At 31.7% G+C, this 20,518-nt stretch overlaps 1 long non-coding RNA gene across 1 annotated transcript in view; it reads left to right on the forward strand.

Moving 5' to 3' along the window:
* LOC105663180 (uncharacterized) overlaps window positions 1-18,309 on the forward strand; it is a 42,179-nt gene extending 23,870 nt beyond the window's left edge. The window contains exon 3 of the long non-coding RNA XR_001096650.2: window positions 17,787-18,309. This is a non-coding gene — a long non-coding RNA (uncharacterized LOC105663180). The remainder of the gene's footprint in view (window positions 1-17,786) is intronic.
* The last annotated feature ends 2,209 nt before the right edge of the window (window positions 18,310-20,518 follow it).

Genomic DNA, 20,518 nt, shown 5'->3' on the forward strand with positions numbered 1-20,518 from the left:
GTTACTGATAAATGCATCATTTTAACACTTTATTGACCGGTCGTTTTTGAGGCTGCCAGTCACTAAGTACCGGCTGAGTCGCGCGCGCACTTACTCCCAGTACCGGCTAAATTTTTGCTATTCATTGTGTTGTGCTTATTTCTTTTGTTTCAAAGGAATGTAATTTTATTAATATTTATACTTTATTTTGCATTTATTTTATATAATAAAGGGCCGTATAAACTAACATTCATAAAATAAATTCAAGGTAACAGTAATTCAATTTTTTGACAAGCATTGGCAATCGAAAAGCCTATTAATAGGCTAGCGGTTGATAAGCGTTGGCAATGAAAAAGCCGATAAATAGGCTACCGGTCGATAAGCGTTGGAAATTAAAAAGCCGATTAATAGGCTAGCGGTAGATAAAGTGTTAAATATTGACGTATAGCTTTATTTATTAGTATACTTGTTATACATAGTATCGGTCTTCTTTTACATATAAAAAGCAATAAAACAAAAAGAGGTATAGTTTGATAAAACAGGTAAGACAGGTACCAGCTATAAAACTGTCACCTTTACAGTTTTGTATACATTTCCAAATTTCTGTTTCTTATTTCATATATAAATTTTTCGTTTCAGCTCTTTTACTTTCATTAAGTGTTAACATCATTATAAGGTATTTATAAGAAAATTTATCGTTATCCTTTAATAACTACTACAAAAATGAACAAGGTATATTATTTTAATTAACTAAATATTGACAATTGTTATGCAATTTGCTTCCATTTTATAAATCAAACATCAAATATTTTTAACAGTAGATAAATTTATAGTAATAGATAAATAGAAAAATAAATTTATAACAATGAATAGACAGTGAGTAGACAAATAGATAAATTTTTTAATAGTAAATAAACAGTTAAATAAGTAAATCTATAATGACAGATGAAGTAACTAGTTAAATAAACATATAAAAATATATAATTAGATGAATGGATAAAGTAACAATAAATAAATAGATGAATTTATAAGTAAAGATAAATAGATAACTATGTAACAATAGATAAATACCTAAATAGATAAAGTTATAGCAATAAAGAGTTAAGTCAATAATTTTATAATAAAAAGTTAAGTGAATAAATTTGTAACAATAAAAAATAGCTAAATAAATAAACTTATAACAGCAGATAATAGTTAAGCAGATAAAACTATAACAGTTATAAATAAAAAGCTTAAAATACTTTCATCTAGAATGTGGGTACATCTTGCAAAGCGTTTTAAAGTATCGTTTAATTACGAAATACGTTAGCAACATTATTCATTGAATAATAACGATACACGTAATTTAAAAGTGGGTTTCAACGTCATTCAGCACGTAAGTAACAGTTGCATCACTAAATCGATGTAACGAATTATAGAACAGCGCATTCCAAACTTTTGTCGAACAACGTAAGTCTAACACTACTATCGTAACATTACGTGAAACGTATCCGATTTACAAATTCGATCAGCTGCGTGCATGCGTGTTGAGGTCTGTAAGACATCCTTGAACGTGTCTACAAAATGCCCGCCAATGAATGAAGAATTATGGCGTCACCCAGTTTCGTGTCTAACCTAACGTTCGATCGAAATCGGTTCAAGGTTTTTTCATCATCGTTGATTGACTCGCGTAACGTTCGTAAACGGAAGCGAGCTTCGATCATCGACGTGCATTTTAACAATTCTTATGACTGACTTTAAAAATAAACTTGAATCACCGTGGACCTCCGGTTCGATCTTTTTTGTCGAATGGATAATAAAGAAAAAATGTGTGCTCTTACAATTAGCGGATATCGCAGAGATTTTCACGTATTAATTTTAGTAGAAATTGAGAGGTATTGGTTTTGGGATATAGCGAGTGAATAAGCAAGTGTAATGCGGTATTTTTTGGTGGATATAGGGAATTATGGGGTTTAAAGGAAATTAAGGGGAATTTTGGTGGAGATTGTTCCTGATTTCTTACATAATTATTTCTAAATATTTTTCAGATTCGTTTTAGAGTGCTTCTGAATTTTATGACAATTTTTTATGGATTATTTTTTAAGTTTTTCTAGATTTTTCCTAGATTATTTTTCAAGTTTCCCTAGATTCCTCTTAGATTATTTTTAAGTTTCTCTAGATTCCTGCTAGATTATTTTTAACTTTCCCTAGATTCCTCCTAGATTATTTTTCAAGTTTTCCTAGATTGTTCCTAGATTATTTTTAGTGTCCCCTACATTCTGTCTAAGGCTACTCTAGCTTCTACAAAGATTTTACCTTGATTCTTGGTAGATTCTTTCCAAATTCTTTCCAAATAATTCTTAGATTCTTTCTAAATTCTCTTTAGGTCTTTCCTAAATTCTCCATAAATTCTTCTTGGAATCTGCTCTACATTCTTCTCCAAATTTTTCTTAAACTCTTTCTTGATTCTCCGTAAATTCTTTCCAGACATCTAAATAATCCCAAAATTCTTCTAAATAATCTCAAAATTCTTCCTCAATAATTTCTACCTTGTACCAACATGCTCCATAAATTTCCCCAATGCATTTAAGGACAAATTAACACGCTACTGCAAATGTACCATAAATGTACATACAATCCCTGGTCATCGAATTAGGACCACGAAAATTTCACTTTCATGGCTATAACATTATGTCACATATGGAAAATTGTCTTAGGTCATGCAAAATTACTAAATACGTCGATAACTATATACATAGCAATTTGTTACTATCGTGATAATAAATTGTGTGGGTGATGAGCGATTAAGGGCCATGCGTTTACGTTAGGCTCGAGTATAGCGCTAGAGGTGAAATTTGAATGCCATAGAAAATGTCTGCCTACTCAAAAGACTAGTTTACAACTCTTCAACCACATTATCTGAGTTGAAAAGAATTAAAGATATTTGGGAAAATAACGAAGATATAAAGCATATGATGTATGCAGAACATGCCGGAAGCTGTGACCAAAGCAAAGGGTGGAAGTATAAGATATTAACGTGTGTTAATAATGTTATGTACAGTAGTAGTATCATGGTAGCTAATAAATTATATAATTACAATTTGAACAGGCCTTTTAATTTTACGGAAAACGTGTAAAATTCTGAGAATTTATAGAAACCTTAATTCCACTGTAAATTTATACCGAAAGAATAAGAAGTAGTAAGTGGTTGCGGACAAAAATAAATGTTTCCGATGTATAACCGCGCAGCACCCGAAGGACTTAATGTTAACATCCTTCCTTCAATTTGTTCAAACAAATCTTGCAAGCCGATTGGAAGTACGTTGCACAAACATTTGTCGGTATTTACTGCAGCCTTGAACGTACACTGTTGTTTCGAGTGCCTTCATGTACACACTAGATGCACTTGTCTTCGTGTAGAGATTTGGTCATTCATCGTGGTTAAATGTGGCAGGTAATATACGCTAAAAACATAACAGCTTTCTCTCGCTTGCGTTACATCTCGTTACGCCAGGATGACTATTCTGAAATGCAGCTGTAAATAACGAGAAGTTTGATCGATTTTGCGAGACAATTTCTGTTTTCTATTAATTTGTCTATTTCTTTCTTGAAGTTTGAGGTATGCTCACGGAAAGTTGAGGTGAAAACAGTCTTCTTTGACGGGGTTACTAAATTCGTTTAATGGAATGTTACGGGAACTGTTTTACTTATTGAGGAGAAAAAGTTTGGAATGCGAATAAAAGATGCAGCGTGTCTTCGAAGTGGTGATATAATTTCTATTATATCACTGAGGGTACATTTATAGGAGAGAATAAGGCAAAAATATGGAATACAGGTTTTCGTATGGCAATATGGCAACTTGATTTAACAATTTGACGATTTGACGATTTGACAATTTGGCAATTTGATGATTTGACAATATAAGGATTTGACGATTTGACAATTTGACTATTTGATCATTCGACGATTTAAGGATTTGACGATTTGACGATTTGACGATTTAACAATTTGACGATTTAACGATTTAACAACTTGACAATTTAAGGATTTGACGATTTGACAATTTTACAATTTGACAATATGACACCTTGACTATTCCACAATTTTACACTTCTACGATTTGAAAGTTTGTGTGTCAGATTTACTAGAGTTTTCAAAGTCAGAAAGAACTGGTCTCTTACCATCTTTTACAGTAAATTTCACCCAAAAATAATGTTGAATGTGGCAAAAATGTAATATTATTCCTTACATGTCATCCATTTTGGACTCTTAAAGCTAACTCCACTTAACCTAACCAAACATACAATATTCACCCATTATGGCTGATAAAACCTTATCACTATATTTATTATAAATTTTAATCAATACTAATATCAGTAGAATAGTTTACATTCTTAGAAAGATTTAGATCTTTCATTCTTTCCTATGTATATAGTTACACCAATAAGTCTCCATTACGATCCACATTGCAAAACTGTATTTCACGCGTTTTTGCAATAGCAACCGTACATCAAGATTTCGAGTTTAACATCCTCAAACGAAGTGATTAGTACGTTGAAATTACTTGAAACGTTATTAATAGTCTTAGTAACCTTGACATACTGACATTGAAACAAATTCTCATTCGCATACTTATTTCTACATATATTGAAACCCAATTTTGTTATTAATATACAGCTTCTTTTTTTTATTAATACACAGAGTTACATAGTTTTAACATAAAAAAATAGTGTCAGATTATTTCTGGATGTACTAATTTTTAGCTTTTTGAGATTATGGCGAATATGTTAATCATACATGTGTATACGTAGGTGTAAACATTCTTTTAGTAGGACGTTCACTTATATTGCGTTCATAAATTATACAGACGTTTGCACGTTTTATTGCATAAAACGCTAAAACAGCGTGAAACGAGAGAAAGTTTCAAAAAATTAAATATTCAGGTTAGAATCGTTTTCAAGGTAGATACTTATTAATTTGAAAACACTTCTTTTTAAACTAGATTTTTCTTCTTGCAAAACTACTTAAAATTTGGGTAATAATTTTGTAGTGTTTGTAACTGTTTTTTATTTTTATGTTTTTCAGTCAATTATAATAATATAAAATGAGAGTCAATGGAGTGGTAGTAATTATTTTTATTTTTGGTCATTTTTTGAATTTATTGACATAGGATTGTTAATTTGAAAGCATTTTTGTATTTCAAATTTTTGGTCTTCGAAATTTACAGGTTTATAGATTTACAAATTCCTAAATTTTAAACTTCATTGTACGTTAATATTATACAGTAATTTTCCGGCAATTTAACGAGAGTCTTTATCTAAAATCAACTCATGTACACAAACCATACATAGACATATATGTATACATGTATACATGTTAATAAATTCAAAAAATGACCAAAAATAAAAATAATTACTACCATTCCATTGACTCTCATTTTATATTATTATAATTGACTGAAAAACATAAAAATAAGAAACAGCGAGAAACAATACAAAATTATTAGCCAAATTTGAAATAGTTTTGCAAGAAAAAAATCTAGTTTAAAAAGTAGTGTTTTCAAATTAGAAATGTATACATATATGTATATGTATATGTATATGTATATGTATATGTATATGAGATAACCTACGAGCAACGTAAATTAAAATTATTTTTTTAAGTAAATGCCACCTTCGCAAAAATGGATGAAGAAATGTTTCTTCGTTTACCATAAAATAACCTCTTCCATTATTAATTACGTTCTCACACACGGTAATAATGATGTAAATGAAAAGATGCGATTTGGGTGACCAGTGCTCATTATACTAAATATTATTAGCCTTGAGATTGTCCCTAATTTAACAAATTTCTCGGCTTCCTGGAAACAGATTCATAATTCGAACGTTGCATAATGCATTTCAGCATAAATGTTGTAATCTGCGTTTAATTTCCACGGATTCACCGAACCTTCGAATCTAAATTACAAAAATTAACGATGGATATTTTGAATAAAGAATGCACGACATTTTATTGCGAAATACACGCACTTCCAGTTACAAATATTTTAAGAGAATATCACGCATGAAGGATATTTTTAATGAACTACGTTAAGTACGTATTTAAATACAAAATATTGAGGTGAATCCCGATAACATCTTTCAATTGGGAAATCTTTTTAAATACTTTAAAGTTTAAAGTAATGATTGTGTAATGTTCAGAGATAAGAAAATTGGGAGGAAAGATTTAAATGATTGTAAATTTTCAAATTTGTAAGTTAGGAGATTGAGAAGTTTGGTAATTGAGAAGCTCATAAGTATACTCGTAAAAATATAAAAATATTTAAAAATTGCAAATTTTCAGATTTGTTACTTAGGAACAAAATAGTCTACAAATACCCAACCAGAACGTCCATGCTTTGAAACCTTCTAACGCTGCCTCACTTAGGGCCCTCACAGTACAACCCAGAGCAAAAGTTGTTTGTTATCATGACGCAGCAAAAAGAAGAATTTTGTTCAAAACTATTGAGCAAGTTCACCTAACTATCGCGTGACACAATCTGGAAGACGTTCAAGACACTTAATATTCCTGGTGACAGAATGCAAAGCGCAAACATAGGGGAAAAGTTTCGTCCAATCAAACGATCGTTCAACGCATCTGCTTGAAATGGAAAGGAGCCAATAACTTCTCGATGGAATTCTATTCCAACGTATCACGAGATTGTGTCGCGCAAGGACGCAGTTTATTTTCAATCCTAAGATCTCTGGACCTCTCGTTCCAGCTGATCACATGTCTCCGCTCGTGAACAAATGGTGCGAAAGGGCACGGCCATTTTTGCACATTCTTACAACTCGATTCTTTAATGGATTAATTCGAACACCGGTGTAGGTTAAACTTTGTCTTAGAGCACCACTTTTAACTCTTTCTATATAATAATATTTCTATAATAGCACGCAGAAGATAGTACTTCTTTGATTTTATGGGTCTAGAAAATGAGATTGTCCAAAAAACATAAAATTTTATAATATACAAGGTGAAATACAGAGTAGTATTAGGGAAATTGTAGTACAAGATGATGCTTTTATACCCAAAGGTGTCGAATGAAAATATTATTGACAGACATGAACTTCTGCTATAGTAACTCAAAATATGTTATACTACTCCTACAATAAATAACACAAACTACATTGTATTTCTTCTACAATGATCATGTTGTTAGTAACCAAGAAGCTTTTCGAAAATCAGCAAAATCCACTAAAGTGTTTGGATAATTGCAAAATTATAAAAAGTCCAAACTCAGAAATACGAGCATCCAGAGAAATGTCATTTGATAAACTGGTTTGTAAGATACATCATAAGACACTGAATAGTATAAGTCTCGTGGTACGATCAGTTTGTATATAATATTCAAGTCCGGAGAATTTTTGTAGTAATATCTCGTATATTAACTGAAGCGAAAGGTTCCCAAACCATGTTGTACATAATTCATTAAAGAAATCATCATAAATTTGTACATTATTCTCAGAACTCCACTACTGGACCTGCATACTGAAAGTATTTTGCATACGCCACAAAAACGATAGGAAAGTAGTATTAGTTTGTCCAGACACAGATTTATATGGTTTTCAACAGAAATATGCAATCGTTCATCATTCGGATTATGGTAGGAACGTCTGAAGTAGGGTTAAACGTTTCAGGGTACCATTTTTAATCGTTCTTGTATAATCTTCTATTATACCGTTCTCTAATATTATTGCCTTTATAGTATTCAATAAATATAGAAGAAATATGACACTCCAGAATGTTGAAATCTATTGGTCCAAAAGTCACACATTAAAGTTTGGTAGTTTTAAAGAACATAAGCTTAATAACTAGGGAATTTCATTACTTACAATTAGTAAAGCACATAGTGTCCTTGGTTGGCATCCATTAAAAATGCCAATGGGTCAATGTCATTTCGGCGAAAAATTGTTGCCATAAAAATTCGCACATTCGAAGCGTTAATTCAATGTTGCGAAAACAATCTCTTCCTCTGAGCCAGCCTTTTGCAGGGTACCATGATTCCATTTTTTGAGTATGCGTACCCTCGCTGGCTAACATTTATTCAATTTCATTTAGTTAAAGTTTCATCGAGATTTCGCCGTAATCTAATTGATATTCAAAGTAAATTATACTTGTCTACGAACTCTTTATCGTGATTAACACTCTTAGGTACATAGCCTTCTGCATTGACTCCTATGTAACTTTTGAAACGGTTCGTGTGAATTTCACTAGCGGTATTAACATGTTCTTTTATAACTGTTAGTATAGTGAACGCCTCACGATTCTCGATTACTATCATACGACAGTTGCTTGTATCAGTATCGACCATCTTCAACATTCAATGACCGTCTACTTCTCTGACACGATTGCATTTTCTTTTGCCAAATGTCGCTTGTCGAAAGAAGTTAAAGCAAAGAAAGGGCACTCCAAAATGAAATTTAACCCAGACACATATAACGTATTTTATAGGATACAATTGAAAGAAGATGCGATCAAATAGAAGACGTGGACTAAATACAAGCTAAGAGTTAAATGTGGACTAGTTAAATTATATGGTCGCGTTATGGATTTTATCCTAGTAGAAATATTATGGAACCATGATTCAACAAAATACAATGTCGAGAGATGTAGATAGCAGTTTATACAATGTTATTGTTATCGAATTATCTTATGGAAGATGTAATTTGCCTTATTTCAACACTTTAAAAGTGTTTTTAAGTCTCAAAATTTTCAAACTTTGTTATCCTCGAATAGAGAAATTCCTTTAATTTTCAATCTCCTAATTCCTTAAATCTCCAAATTCTCAATTTTCCGATTTCCAAAATCCCCAAACTTTTAATATCCGAACTCTGCAAATACCCTCGATTCTATTCCTCATCTTTACACGATGCATTACACGGTATCCGCTTATAAACGTTATTCGACCGGACCCTGTATAGTTATAATTTGAGCGAGAAGAAGATAGAAGCAAGATGGCCGTCGGTGAAACGATCCAGGAACCAGGCTGAAGACAAACGAACCGTGCACTGACCCGCTTTCCGCCGCAGACATCCTTGTTTGTTTCATAATATCCATACCAAACGACGGTTAGGGGCCGACGTTGTAACCCAGGAGAGATGCATCTTCGTTGCATTAGTCAACGTGTGTTCCTCTAGCTGGAACATCACCGACACAACGGACTCGCGAGACACGTGGTCCGTTGCGTAATATGGCGGCTGCAACTCTGGCGGTAGAAGAGGAGACGCATTCCTGCGATTCCGTAGGATTGGTCCTTAATGATCGCAGACGCGTTGCTTGTCGCTCTTCGTACGCACCCATTAATGGTACCGGCAGGTACAGTCCCTGGTCACCGAATTAGGACATTTTTTACGTTTTCTGTAAAATTAAAAGCCTTGTTCAAATTGTAATTATATAATTTATTAGATACCTTGATACTACTACTGTACATAACATTATTAACACACGTTAATATCTTGTATTTCCACCCTTTGCTTTGGTCACAGCTTCCGGCGTGCTCTGTATACATCATATGCTTTATATCTTCGTTATTTTCCCAAATATCTTTAATTCTTTTCAACTCAGATAATGTGGTTGGAGAGTTGTAAACTAGTCTTTTGAGTAGGCAGACATTTTCTATGGCATTCAAATTTCACCTCTAGCGCTATTCTCGAGCCTAACATAAACGCACGGCCCTTAATCGCTCGTCACCCACACAATTTACTATCACGATAGTAACAAATTGCTGTGTATATAGTTATCGACGTGTTTAGTAATTTTGCATGACCTAAGACAATTTTCTATATGTGACATAATGTTATAGCCATGAAAGTGAAATTTTCGTGGTCCTAATTCGATGACCGGGGAGTGTATGGACATTTATGGTACATTTGCAGTAGCGTGTTAATTTGTCCTTAAATGCATTGGGGAAATTTATGGAGCATGATGGTACAAGGTAGAAATTATTGAGGAGGAATTTTGAGATTATTTAGAAGAATTTTGGGATTATTTAGATGTCTGGAAAGAATTTACGGAGAATCAAGAAAGAGTTTAAGAAAAGTTTGGAGAAGAATGTAGAGCAGTCCAGGAAGAAATTTATGGAGAATTTAAGACAAAACCTAAGGAGAATTCACAGAGAATTCAGAAAAAATCTAAGAATTATTTAAGAAAAATTAAAATATTTCTAGTTCTAAAAAATTTGAAATCTCAGTCACAGGAAAGAGGATATCACTTTCCCTGTCGCACAACTTGCACTCAACATGTGCGTTGATGTTCGAGAGTTCAATCGCGGGCACTTGATGTGCCCATCTCTATTATAGATTATCGCACGGACAAACTTTCACTTGTCAAAAGGCATCTGAAATAATCTACAATCCCATGATCTACAAGATGTAATAGCACTAATGATACTCATTAATAAAAAATATCAAAAACAATCCTGAAGAATCAGGCAGTTATATAATCCTATAAAATGTACCAGCATCCACGATTAACTCTCACGAAAAGTAGTTGATGTATAACAGAAAGTACACAAAGTGAGAAGTGGCGATTGTGGAATAAATAAAACTATAAAACTTTCGCATTAAATATTTTACTGTTCTTAAGATAGAAGAATCTGAAAGGGTGGTTTCTTAAAATTTTATAAAGGTGGCGATATAACGAAAATCCGCTGTAACTACTTTGAATCTTTAATCACTCAGCATCACACAAAGGGTAACAAGAAAATAGACTGATGACTAATGAAATGATATTAATCTTACAAGATGCAGAGTACTAGATTAATCTTACTAGATGTAGAGTCCATTGTAATTAAATAAAAATTGTAATTCAAGATATCACTAGCCATTTATTAGTTGCTTGTGTACAAAAGATTTGTTTATGTTTTTACTTCGGATTCACAAGAAGTATAAATCAACGATATTTGCGGTTGTTCTGCATTACGAAATTACAAAGAAAAGAATAACGAACTAGTCAAGGACGCAGTCTTCTTACAACAGTTCAATGAACGAAATATTAACAATATTTTCTAGTTACTTTTTTATGCTATATAAATATTGTGACACAGGGTTGAGAAATAGCAAACCGTGCTGGGTTAAATGAGTGACCATTAACACCTCTACCGTGTCATTTGAACAACTATTAGGTTATGATGTAAAATTTTTGTGGTTCAAGGTCTGAGTAAAAGTATTTCACATTAAACTTATCAGTGCATTTAGAAAATTTCTGAACCGCATTGATAGAATGCCACTTTTAAAGATATGTGGTAAAATGTCCAAATACCTTAACAGACATTGCAGCTTAAAGTATTTCAGAAATCGATTTCTAGAGCCACCAATTATGTTAACAAATGTGAAAATTCAATAAGATATACAATGAAACATAATTTTATGTAAAACTATTTTGAAATTGAACAAATTTTGTCCTTAGATCCTACTCCTACTGCATCCTACCCAAGGAATTACTTTCGTCTTCTCGATGTGGCGTCGAACTTCGATAATGAATCTTGACTTTTGTGGCTAACTGATATTTTTCTGACCCATTCCGATTCAGTTAGTGACTCAGGTTAGGTTAATTCAGTTGGTGAATCAGGTTAGATCAGACCAGAATAATATTCCTACCGCAAGGTACGTGACATATAACACGCATCATTATGATCACAGTATACATTATGTTGGCAGAAGTTAAGGACTCCCTTATTTAATTTCTTTTTCTGTAGGGTGAGTTATATGATATCGTCTGTCATACAGTATGAACCAATGAAAAAGTTCAGCTTTGTTAAGTTTATTGGTTTACTTCTTTACAGAAGAAGTTCAGGTTACGTTACCTATAACTCATATGACGGTACAGTTATCTTTTCGCGCCATTTTTAAAACTCATTTCATCCATTTTACTCTTTTACTATACATTTTAACATTCTTCACACACCCACTAATGAAAAATTCTACATCCACGTTTATGCAGTTATGATACCGCCTGTAAAATTGTCAATTGGCAGAACTATACTTAACCTGTTCCCCGTATGAATAAACATGCCGTGTCAACATGGACACCGAGAAAAACGTATGTTAATTTGTGAAATTGTGAAAGCACTCCTTCAAGATTTTTAATAGCGAGAAGCCATTAGAAGCTATCAATTTTTACCCTTTTGTACGTTGTGCGACAACCCACAGTGTGTTGAAACACACAGGGTGTCCCATGAGGACAATTCGTCCTCGAGGGTTAAACGCTTATACTGTTGTTATATGGTAAACTATTGACGCAATCGATGTTTTGCAATGATTGTAAGAATTGCAGAAACGCATTCTGGAAAAGACGGTAATAACTGACAAACGATCGGCCGCAAGGACACCGAACTTCTTAACTCGGCTGTGTGTTTTACCCGGCTAAATACTGTGACAAGGCCGCCACTACGTCACGGGTTATTGCTCTGGCGAAAAACCGTCTTACATAAATCATAAAATCGATCTCGCAGACTATCGATTATGCGGGACGATTCTTCCAGTAACCGGTCGCGCAATCGCTTTGCGAAACTGATTTAGATCCATGAACGATTCACTTGTTCCGCGCCATTGGCGTAATTAAAATGAATACTTCGAACGAAATGAAGTATGCGATGCAATCGACTATAAAATATGTAATAATGGTCTTATTGGATAACAAGTAGATAACTAGTATGTTAGAAGTGAGATGTGAGATATTAATTTATCTGAAATAGACGTGTTTGGTGAAGTTAGGAGACCTAGCAGAGGTGATTAATGTTAAAGACATGATTAATGTTAAATGTCACACTATTTTTAGTGATATGGAACGTTTAGAGAATTGATTAAAGAAGTGGTGAATATTTGGAGATGTTACTAATATTTCTACGAGGAAGTTTGCAGCCATTGGCAATATATGCAGAGATTCTTTTACGTATACTGTTTGAATGTTCACATTTTAACACTTGCAAGTTTCCAATTTATTTAAATGTTTAATTCAAAAGTTTCTAATGTATCTAAATATTTAATTTAAAAGTTTCTAATTTATATAAATGCTTAATTTGTTTACAGAAACATACATTTCTTGTTACGTTAAAAAATCTCATTATATTGCATAAAAAAGTATGTATTAAATTTATTATATAATTGAATTAATTTTTGTGAAACTATTAAAAATTACTAAAAACTAGAATACTTCAAATAACTTAATGAACTAATTATTCAAAATAGAATACAAATATAATATTTTTTAATATTTTTCAAAATTCATCAAAGCTTGAAATTTTTAAGTTGAAAATTGTATCGCAAAAATGAGTAAAAACAGTTTTAAAACCAATTTAAGAAGACGTTGAAAACTCGATGATAATTTAATTACTTGGATAATAGAAAAATCCGGAATGCACGTATAAATTTTCTTGTGATTGAATGCAGTACTCCGCTGAATAATTGCACACCGTAAATCATTTAGATAACGCAAATTCTCTAGCATTATTTCCACGAATAATTGCGGCTTTGATTATGATCAATTACTTACTATATCGATGTCTGTTCAGTATCCATTACGTATTGCTTTATTCAAATTTTCCTGTAATTACTATAATGGATTAATTGAATTAATCTTTACTTAACAACTTTGCATACAATGTGTTTGCTGACTTTAAACGAGTACGATGGCGAATTGATAAGGGGATTAATATGAATTATACAATGTACTGATTAAATATGTAACATTATAATCAATCAAATAATTTTATTATTAATCAATGAATTAAATAAATATCTTTATTATTATTAATAAATTATTTGGATTTCACAAAAGTTTACTACCCAGATTTTCTTTTATTAAATAACGAAAGTAATTAAATTAATGCATATTTAATATTTGGGACGGTCATAATTAATAATTTGGACTGTTCTAAATATCGTTTAATTATTGTTCCATATAAATATTTACAGATTTAATAAATTTGTCCTAAGTAAAATATTTTCACCCCACAAAATATTACTGTCTTGATTTTCTTTTATTTAATAAGGAAAATAATTAAATTAATTGTTATTTGATATTCGTAATAATAGTAATTATTAACAAGATTGCCATGAATATTTCATGAATTTTAGAATTTTAGAATTTGAGAATTTGAGAATTTGAGAATTTTGGGAATTCGGGAAATTAGGAAATTAGACAATTAGACAATTAGATAATTAGGAATTTGGAAATTTGGGAATTTGGGTAATTAGAACTTGGAAGATTGGAAATTTGGGAGATTGGGAATTTGGGAGATTGGGAATTTGGGAGATTGGGAATTTGGGAGATTGGGAATTTGGGAGATTGGGAATTTGGGAGATTGGGAATTTTGGAGATTGGGAACTTGGGAGATTGGAAATTTTGGAGATTGGGAACTTGGGAGATTGGGAACTTGGGAGATTGGGAACTTGGGAGATTGGAAATTTTGGAGATTGGGAACTTGGGAGATTGGGAACTTGGAAGATTGGAAATTTGGGAGATTGGGAACTTGGGAGATTGGGAACTTGGGAGATTGGGAACTTGGGAAATTAGGAACTTGGTAGATTGGGAACTTGGGAGATTGGGAACTTGGGAGATTGGGAACTTGGACGATTGGAAATTTGGGAGATTGGGAACTTGGACGATTGGAAATTTGGGAGATTAGGAACTTGGGAAATTGGGAATTTGGGAGATTGGGAACTTGGGAGATTGAGAGATTGGGAACTTGGAAGATTGGGAATTTTTAAATTTGAAAATTTGGTAATTTAGAAATTTGAAAATTTAGGAATTTGCATATTTGCCTATTTGAGAAACAAAAGAAAGTTAAATCTAACCACTTTCAAAATAAACGGTCCATATTACGAATAAGTGAAATATATTGAATATTATGTTTCATAAAATGTTAAATTACTTGTAAACTATACACATATTGTAAAATAATAATCATTTCTTGCAAGTTCCACAAATTCTAATCGCGCAATTCCCTCTTCAAGCTATTCCTAAATTAATCTTCTATTAATAAAAGTACTTCTTCAATATAATACACCACCTAATTTACTGAATGAATAATAAATGAACAGCGACATTTGATTTTTATTTAAACATAAGAAAACCGATATGAAAAGAGTATCCAAGGAATCCATCGAGAAAGTTGAGAGAGAGTCGAATTCGAGTGGACTTTCATGGGTTTTGAGAGTGAATTTTTATTGAATATGCAACATCAAATTTTGTAGCTCTTCAGAGACAACTTTCGAAAATGTATGGATGTTGCTTACTAATGTATGTAAATCTTATCGTTTCTGATTCGGGAGATGCAGCGAGACAGCCCTAAGATATTCATCAACGTCACTTCAGGAGATTTTACATTTTTGGTTTCGTTTTGTTTTTACTGCATACGGGAAACTTACGGTCCCATACTTTATAAGAAAAATATATCATCGCTATCTTCTTGCTTTTTCTCTTCTTCGCGAATTGTGATTGATAAAAAATTGAAACAGGATATAAAAATGGCGAGTCTCTTAACTTAACTTGTATTCTATTTTGAATCGGATATTAATGAAATTTATTCGAGACCAGGTAGACACGAAATGAAAAATGTTACTTTTATTTTTTACATCACATGCTGTTCAGACAAAGAATTTTAGAAATATGAAGCTATTAAAGATTTAATGGGATGCTTCAAGTGAAGAGCGAGAGTAATAAATTGTTCTACGCAAATTTTTGATTAAAATACGTTTTTTAAAAAATTCAGAGATGATTTATGAAGAAATAATATTCGAAGGCAAACATAATTCTTTATTGCTACACAACAGATTATAGTAGCTTATCGTAGTGGCATTGGTTAAACTAAATATTCAGTCACACCTATAACTCATAAATCACCTCAGATTTTTACACGATATTAAAGATCGACCAAGCGACATTTGACAAAAGAAGATACAATTCTGTCAGAGAAGTAGACGGTCATCGGGTGCTAAAGATGGTCGACACTGACACAAGCAACTGTCGTATGATAGTAATCGAGAATCGTGAGGCGTTCGCTATACTAACAGTTATAAAGGAACACGTTAATATCGCTAGTGATATTCACACGGACCGTTTCAAAAGTTACATAGGAGTCAATACAGAAGACTATGTACCTAAGAGTGTTAATCACGATAAAGAGTTCGTAGACAAGTATAATTTACTTTGAATTTCAATTAGATTGCGGCGAAATCTCGATGAAATTTTAATTAAATGAAATTGAATAAATGTTAGCCAGCGAGGGTACGCATACTCAAAAAATGGAATCATGGTACTCTGCAAAAGACTGGCTCAGAGGAAGAGGTCGTTTTCGCAACATTGAATTAACGCTTCGAATGTGCGAATTTTTATGGCAACAATTTTTCGCCGAAATGACATTGACCCATTGGCATTTTTAATGGACGCGAACCAAGGACACTATGTGCTTTACTAATTGTAAGTAATGAAATTCCCTAGTTATTAAGCTTATGTTCTTTAAAACTACCAAACTTTAATATGTGACTTTTGGACCAATAGATTTCAACACTCTGGATTGTCATATTTCTTCTATATTTATTGAATACTATAAAGGCAATAATATTAGAGAACGGTATAATAGGAGATTATACAAAAAACGATTAAAAATGGAACCCCAAAACGTTTAACCCACCTTCATACGTCCCCGCCATAATCCGAATGATGAACGATTGCATATTTCTGTTGAAAACCATATAAATCTGTGTCTGAACAAACTAATACTATTTTCCTATCGTTTTTGTGGCGTATGCAAAATACTTTCAGTATGCAGGTCCAGTAGTGAAGTTCTCAGAATAATGTACAAATTTATGATAATTTCTTTAATGAATTATGTACAACATGGTTTGTGGAACCTTTCGCTTCAGTTAATATACGAGGTATTACTACAAAAATTCTCCGGATTTGAATATTATATACAAACTGATCGCATCACGAGACTTATACTATTAAGTGTTTTATGATGTATCTTACAAACCAGTTTGTCAAATGACATTTCTCTGGATGCTCGTATTTCTGAGTTTGGGCTTTTTATAATTTTGCAATTATCAAAACGCTTTAGTGGATTTTGCTGATTTTCGAAAAGCTTCTTGGTTACTAACAACGTGATCATTGTAGAAGAAATACAATGTAGTTTGTGTTATTTATTGTAGGAGTAGTATAACATATTTTGAGTTACTATAGCAGAAGTTCATGTCTGTCGATAATATTTTCATTCGACACCTTTGGGTATAAAAGCATCATCTTGTACCACAATTTACCTGATATTACTCTGTATTTCACCCTGTGTATTATATAATTTTATGTTTTCTGAACATTCTCATTTTCTAGACCCATAAAAATTTCCAGGTAACAAATTGCAATATAAAAATGTACATACGCAATTTTAATCATTAGCCCCAAATTCTCATAACTGACATAATACATCTGAATTTACCTATCAAGCTATATTTTTTTTTTATTAATATACTTGTCATTCAATAATATACTTAACAATCCGTACAAATAACAAGCAGAAAGACAAATGACAATCTTCTATCACAAATAACAAGCATTAAGTACAATCTGAACAGAGAAAGTGTTACAACAAATGATATCAACTATGAACGAATAGTGTCACCTATTATTAGTCACTAGTTCCTCCACCTTATTAATTTTGCAGCTTAATTTCATATTCACAGTAATTTCCGCATGAAGTTACACTACGTGTAGTTGAATTATTTTTTAATCCGCGAACTATAATGGTTGCAACGTTACTTTCTCTTACAATGGCTGTACGCTTATATTTATAGAGAATTCGTGAGAGGCGTGTAAAGAAGCTCGCATGGCCAACAAACACGCGTGTATTCGGCGTGTATTTGTGCCTGGAATGCAAGTCTGCAACGGATTTACCAATCGGCGCACGTATGCCTAGAAAATCCAATTTTTTTTTCTTATGGCGGTCGGTTGCGCAAGAACACGTCCGACGTGGTAGCAATAAATTGCTTTACCTACGAGCCGACATTTTGTTCGAACGGTGATTCTTCCGAATTTTTTGATCAGATTGTCTAGAAACCGTTCCGCCGACGAGAAAAACTGGTTTACGGAATATACTAACTACTTCATTTTCGCTGTCTATTTAAAAAAAGAGGAATATAGTTGTTCTTAAAAAATATATATATATTCATCGTCACTTTTAATTTTATTTGTTTAACGATGAATTGCAGTGATTTATTGACTGAGTATAAAGAATTATTAAGAATATTCTATTACAATAAAAATGATAGTAGTTACTATGTTTATAATAAAATATAAATACTGTTATAAATACTACTGTAAATATTATAATGAATTATTACATCCTACTATAACAGTATTGATAGTCATGATAGTTTGCAATAAATAATTATTTATTTACTGTCATTTTTTGTACTTGTAAATATTCAATTTATAATTGACGTATTAAATTTTAATTAACAATTTTGCAATATATCAATTACATATTAAAATGAATTTTTAACTGTATAAATAATTATTTCAATAATTACTAGCATAAAGAGTAATCACAATAGTATTATACGTAATTTATAAAAAGCATTTTTGAAATCGATAAATAATAATATTACCATAAGTAAACTTGCTCTAAAAAGCAAACTTTATTATAAAATAATTAATTTCAAAATTAATACAAGCTTCAGTCTTGTCTGCATTTTAAAATTTAAATTTCCGCGCAATTTTTCTGCAAACTGTAGTTCACTTGTAGGTAATATCAATTCCTGTTTTATATTTGTAGATAAAGTGAATTTGCAATTTATTTTTTAACTTCATAGCAAAATTCTTTTGTTGTAAAATATGAAATTCTTGTTATAAATAATTAGTTAGAGACAAGAATTTACAACGGAAACATTTAATAATATTCGTTATTAAATTTCTCCATTAAATGCATAATTCGAAATCCGAGTTTAAAGTTTGTGCCTAAAAGTTAATTAAACCATTGCAAATCATTAAAAGGAGATAAAATTGTTTATTCAAATACGCGCCACAAAATTGAACGATTGGCGCCATCTCTCCGGCGAACAAGGTGAACTACGCACTTTTGAAACTGCGCTTTCGTTAGTTTTCCACACTGTCACTTGGCGGCGCCACGTGTATCGTTTTTGTAGTGATCATCGGAGTCGTCGTCGGTCAAGAGGAGTTCTATTTTCAAGCCGTTGATAAAGAAGAATTTTAGTTGTACTTCATATTCAATTTTATTTATGTTCAATTGTATTTTAAAATGCAAAACGTTCGTTATTCATTCCATAATCAAATCTAAAATCAGAACCACGTATTTTATAATCAATTTCAATAAATTGGTTATTTTTGAAAGTATTAATTAATTGACTATTTTAAATATAGAAAAACACTCCATATTTTTGTGGTGAAAATCGGAGTCGTCGTCGGTCAAGAGGAGTTCTATTTTCAAGCCGTCGATAAAAAAGAATTTTAGTTGTACTTCATATTCAATTTTATTTATGTTCAATTGTATTTTAAAATGCAAAACGTTCGTTATTCATTTCTGGATCATATCTGAATTCAAAAGCTAAGTTATTGCTTATTGACTATTTAAAATATAGAAAAAATAAACTCTATATGTTTCAAAAGTATCAGGGGTGTGCATGTGCATTATGTAGAAGTATGGCGGTCGAAAAAGAATAGTTTAAACCTGCATATTCACGAATAATTTATTTGTAATAAATATTTTGTCATATCTCTGTAACACATTCATCTGTAATTTCTTGTGATATATAGTTTTTAATTTTCTTACAAGTTATTTGTAATAATGATTTCCGTAATACATATTCTTCAAATATATTTTGTAATTTTTATTCTTTTCTTTTCCAACTTTTCAACGCCGTAAAATTGATAAAAATACCTCAAAAGTCAATATTAATAATGTACAGAAAATTTATTACAAATATATATTCCAAATTATTAGAGATTTACATGAAAGTAGATTTGCTGGATGTAAACTTCCCGCTTGTTTGTACAACTAATTTAATTGGACAGCGTTTTCGAGAAATCTAATGTGTGGAGAATGTCGACTCTGGTTTACTCATTGTGAGAGCATTTGACCTCCCTCTACTGTAAGAGTTATTGGTTGTTAACAACAGCCAATTAGACATCGTATAATCTACCAATAGATCAAATTCGATCTCTTCGAGTGTAATAGTGATTGGTAGTGTACACTAACCAATTAGACATCATGTAATTCACCAATAGCGTGCAACCACTCTGAATGGATGTTGTATAATTATTTTAACGCTATTTTTTTTATAATTTTATATTTTTCGACTATTTATTAACAAATTTATTGTTGCAATTATTTAATTTTATTATTTTTCTTAACTTATTCTTGCAAATATGTTGCAAGATGATTGTTAATTAATGTATTACGATATATTTTACTGTAATTAATAATTTTTTAGTAATTTATTTATAAAGTTGTTGATGTAACTATTCAAATTCGTCGTTTTTCTTCATTTACACTAGCACATATTTTGCA

The sequence above is a fragment of the Megachile rotundata genome, chromosome 6, assembly GCF_050947335.1.
Source record: "Megachile rotundata isolate GNS110a chromosome 6, iyMegRotu1, whole genome shotgun sequence".
In the NCBI taxonomy this organism is placed as follows: domain Eukaryota; kingdom Metazoa; phylum Arthropoda; class Insecta; order Hymenoptera; family Megachilidae; genus Megachile; species Megachile rotundata.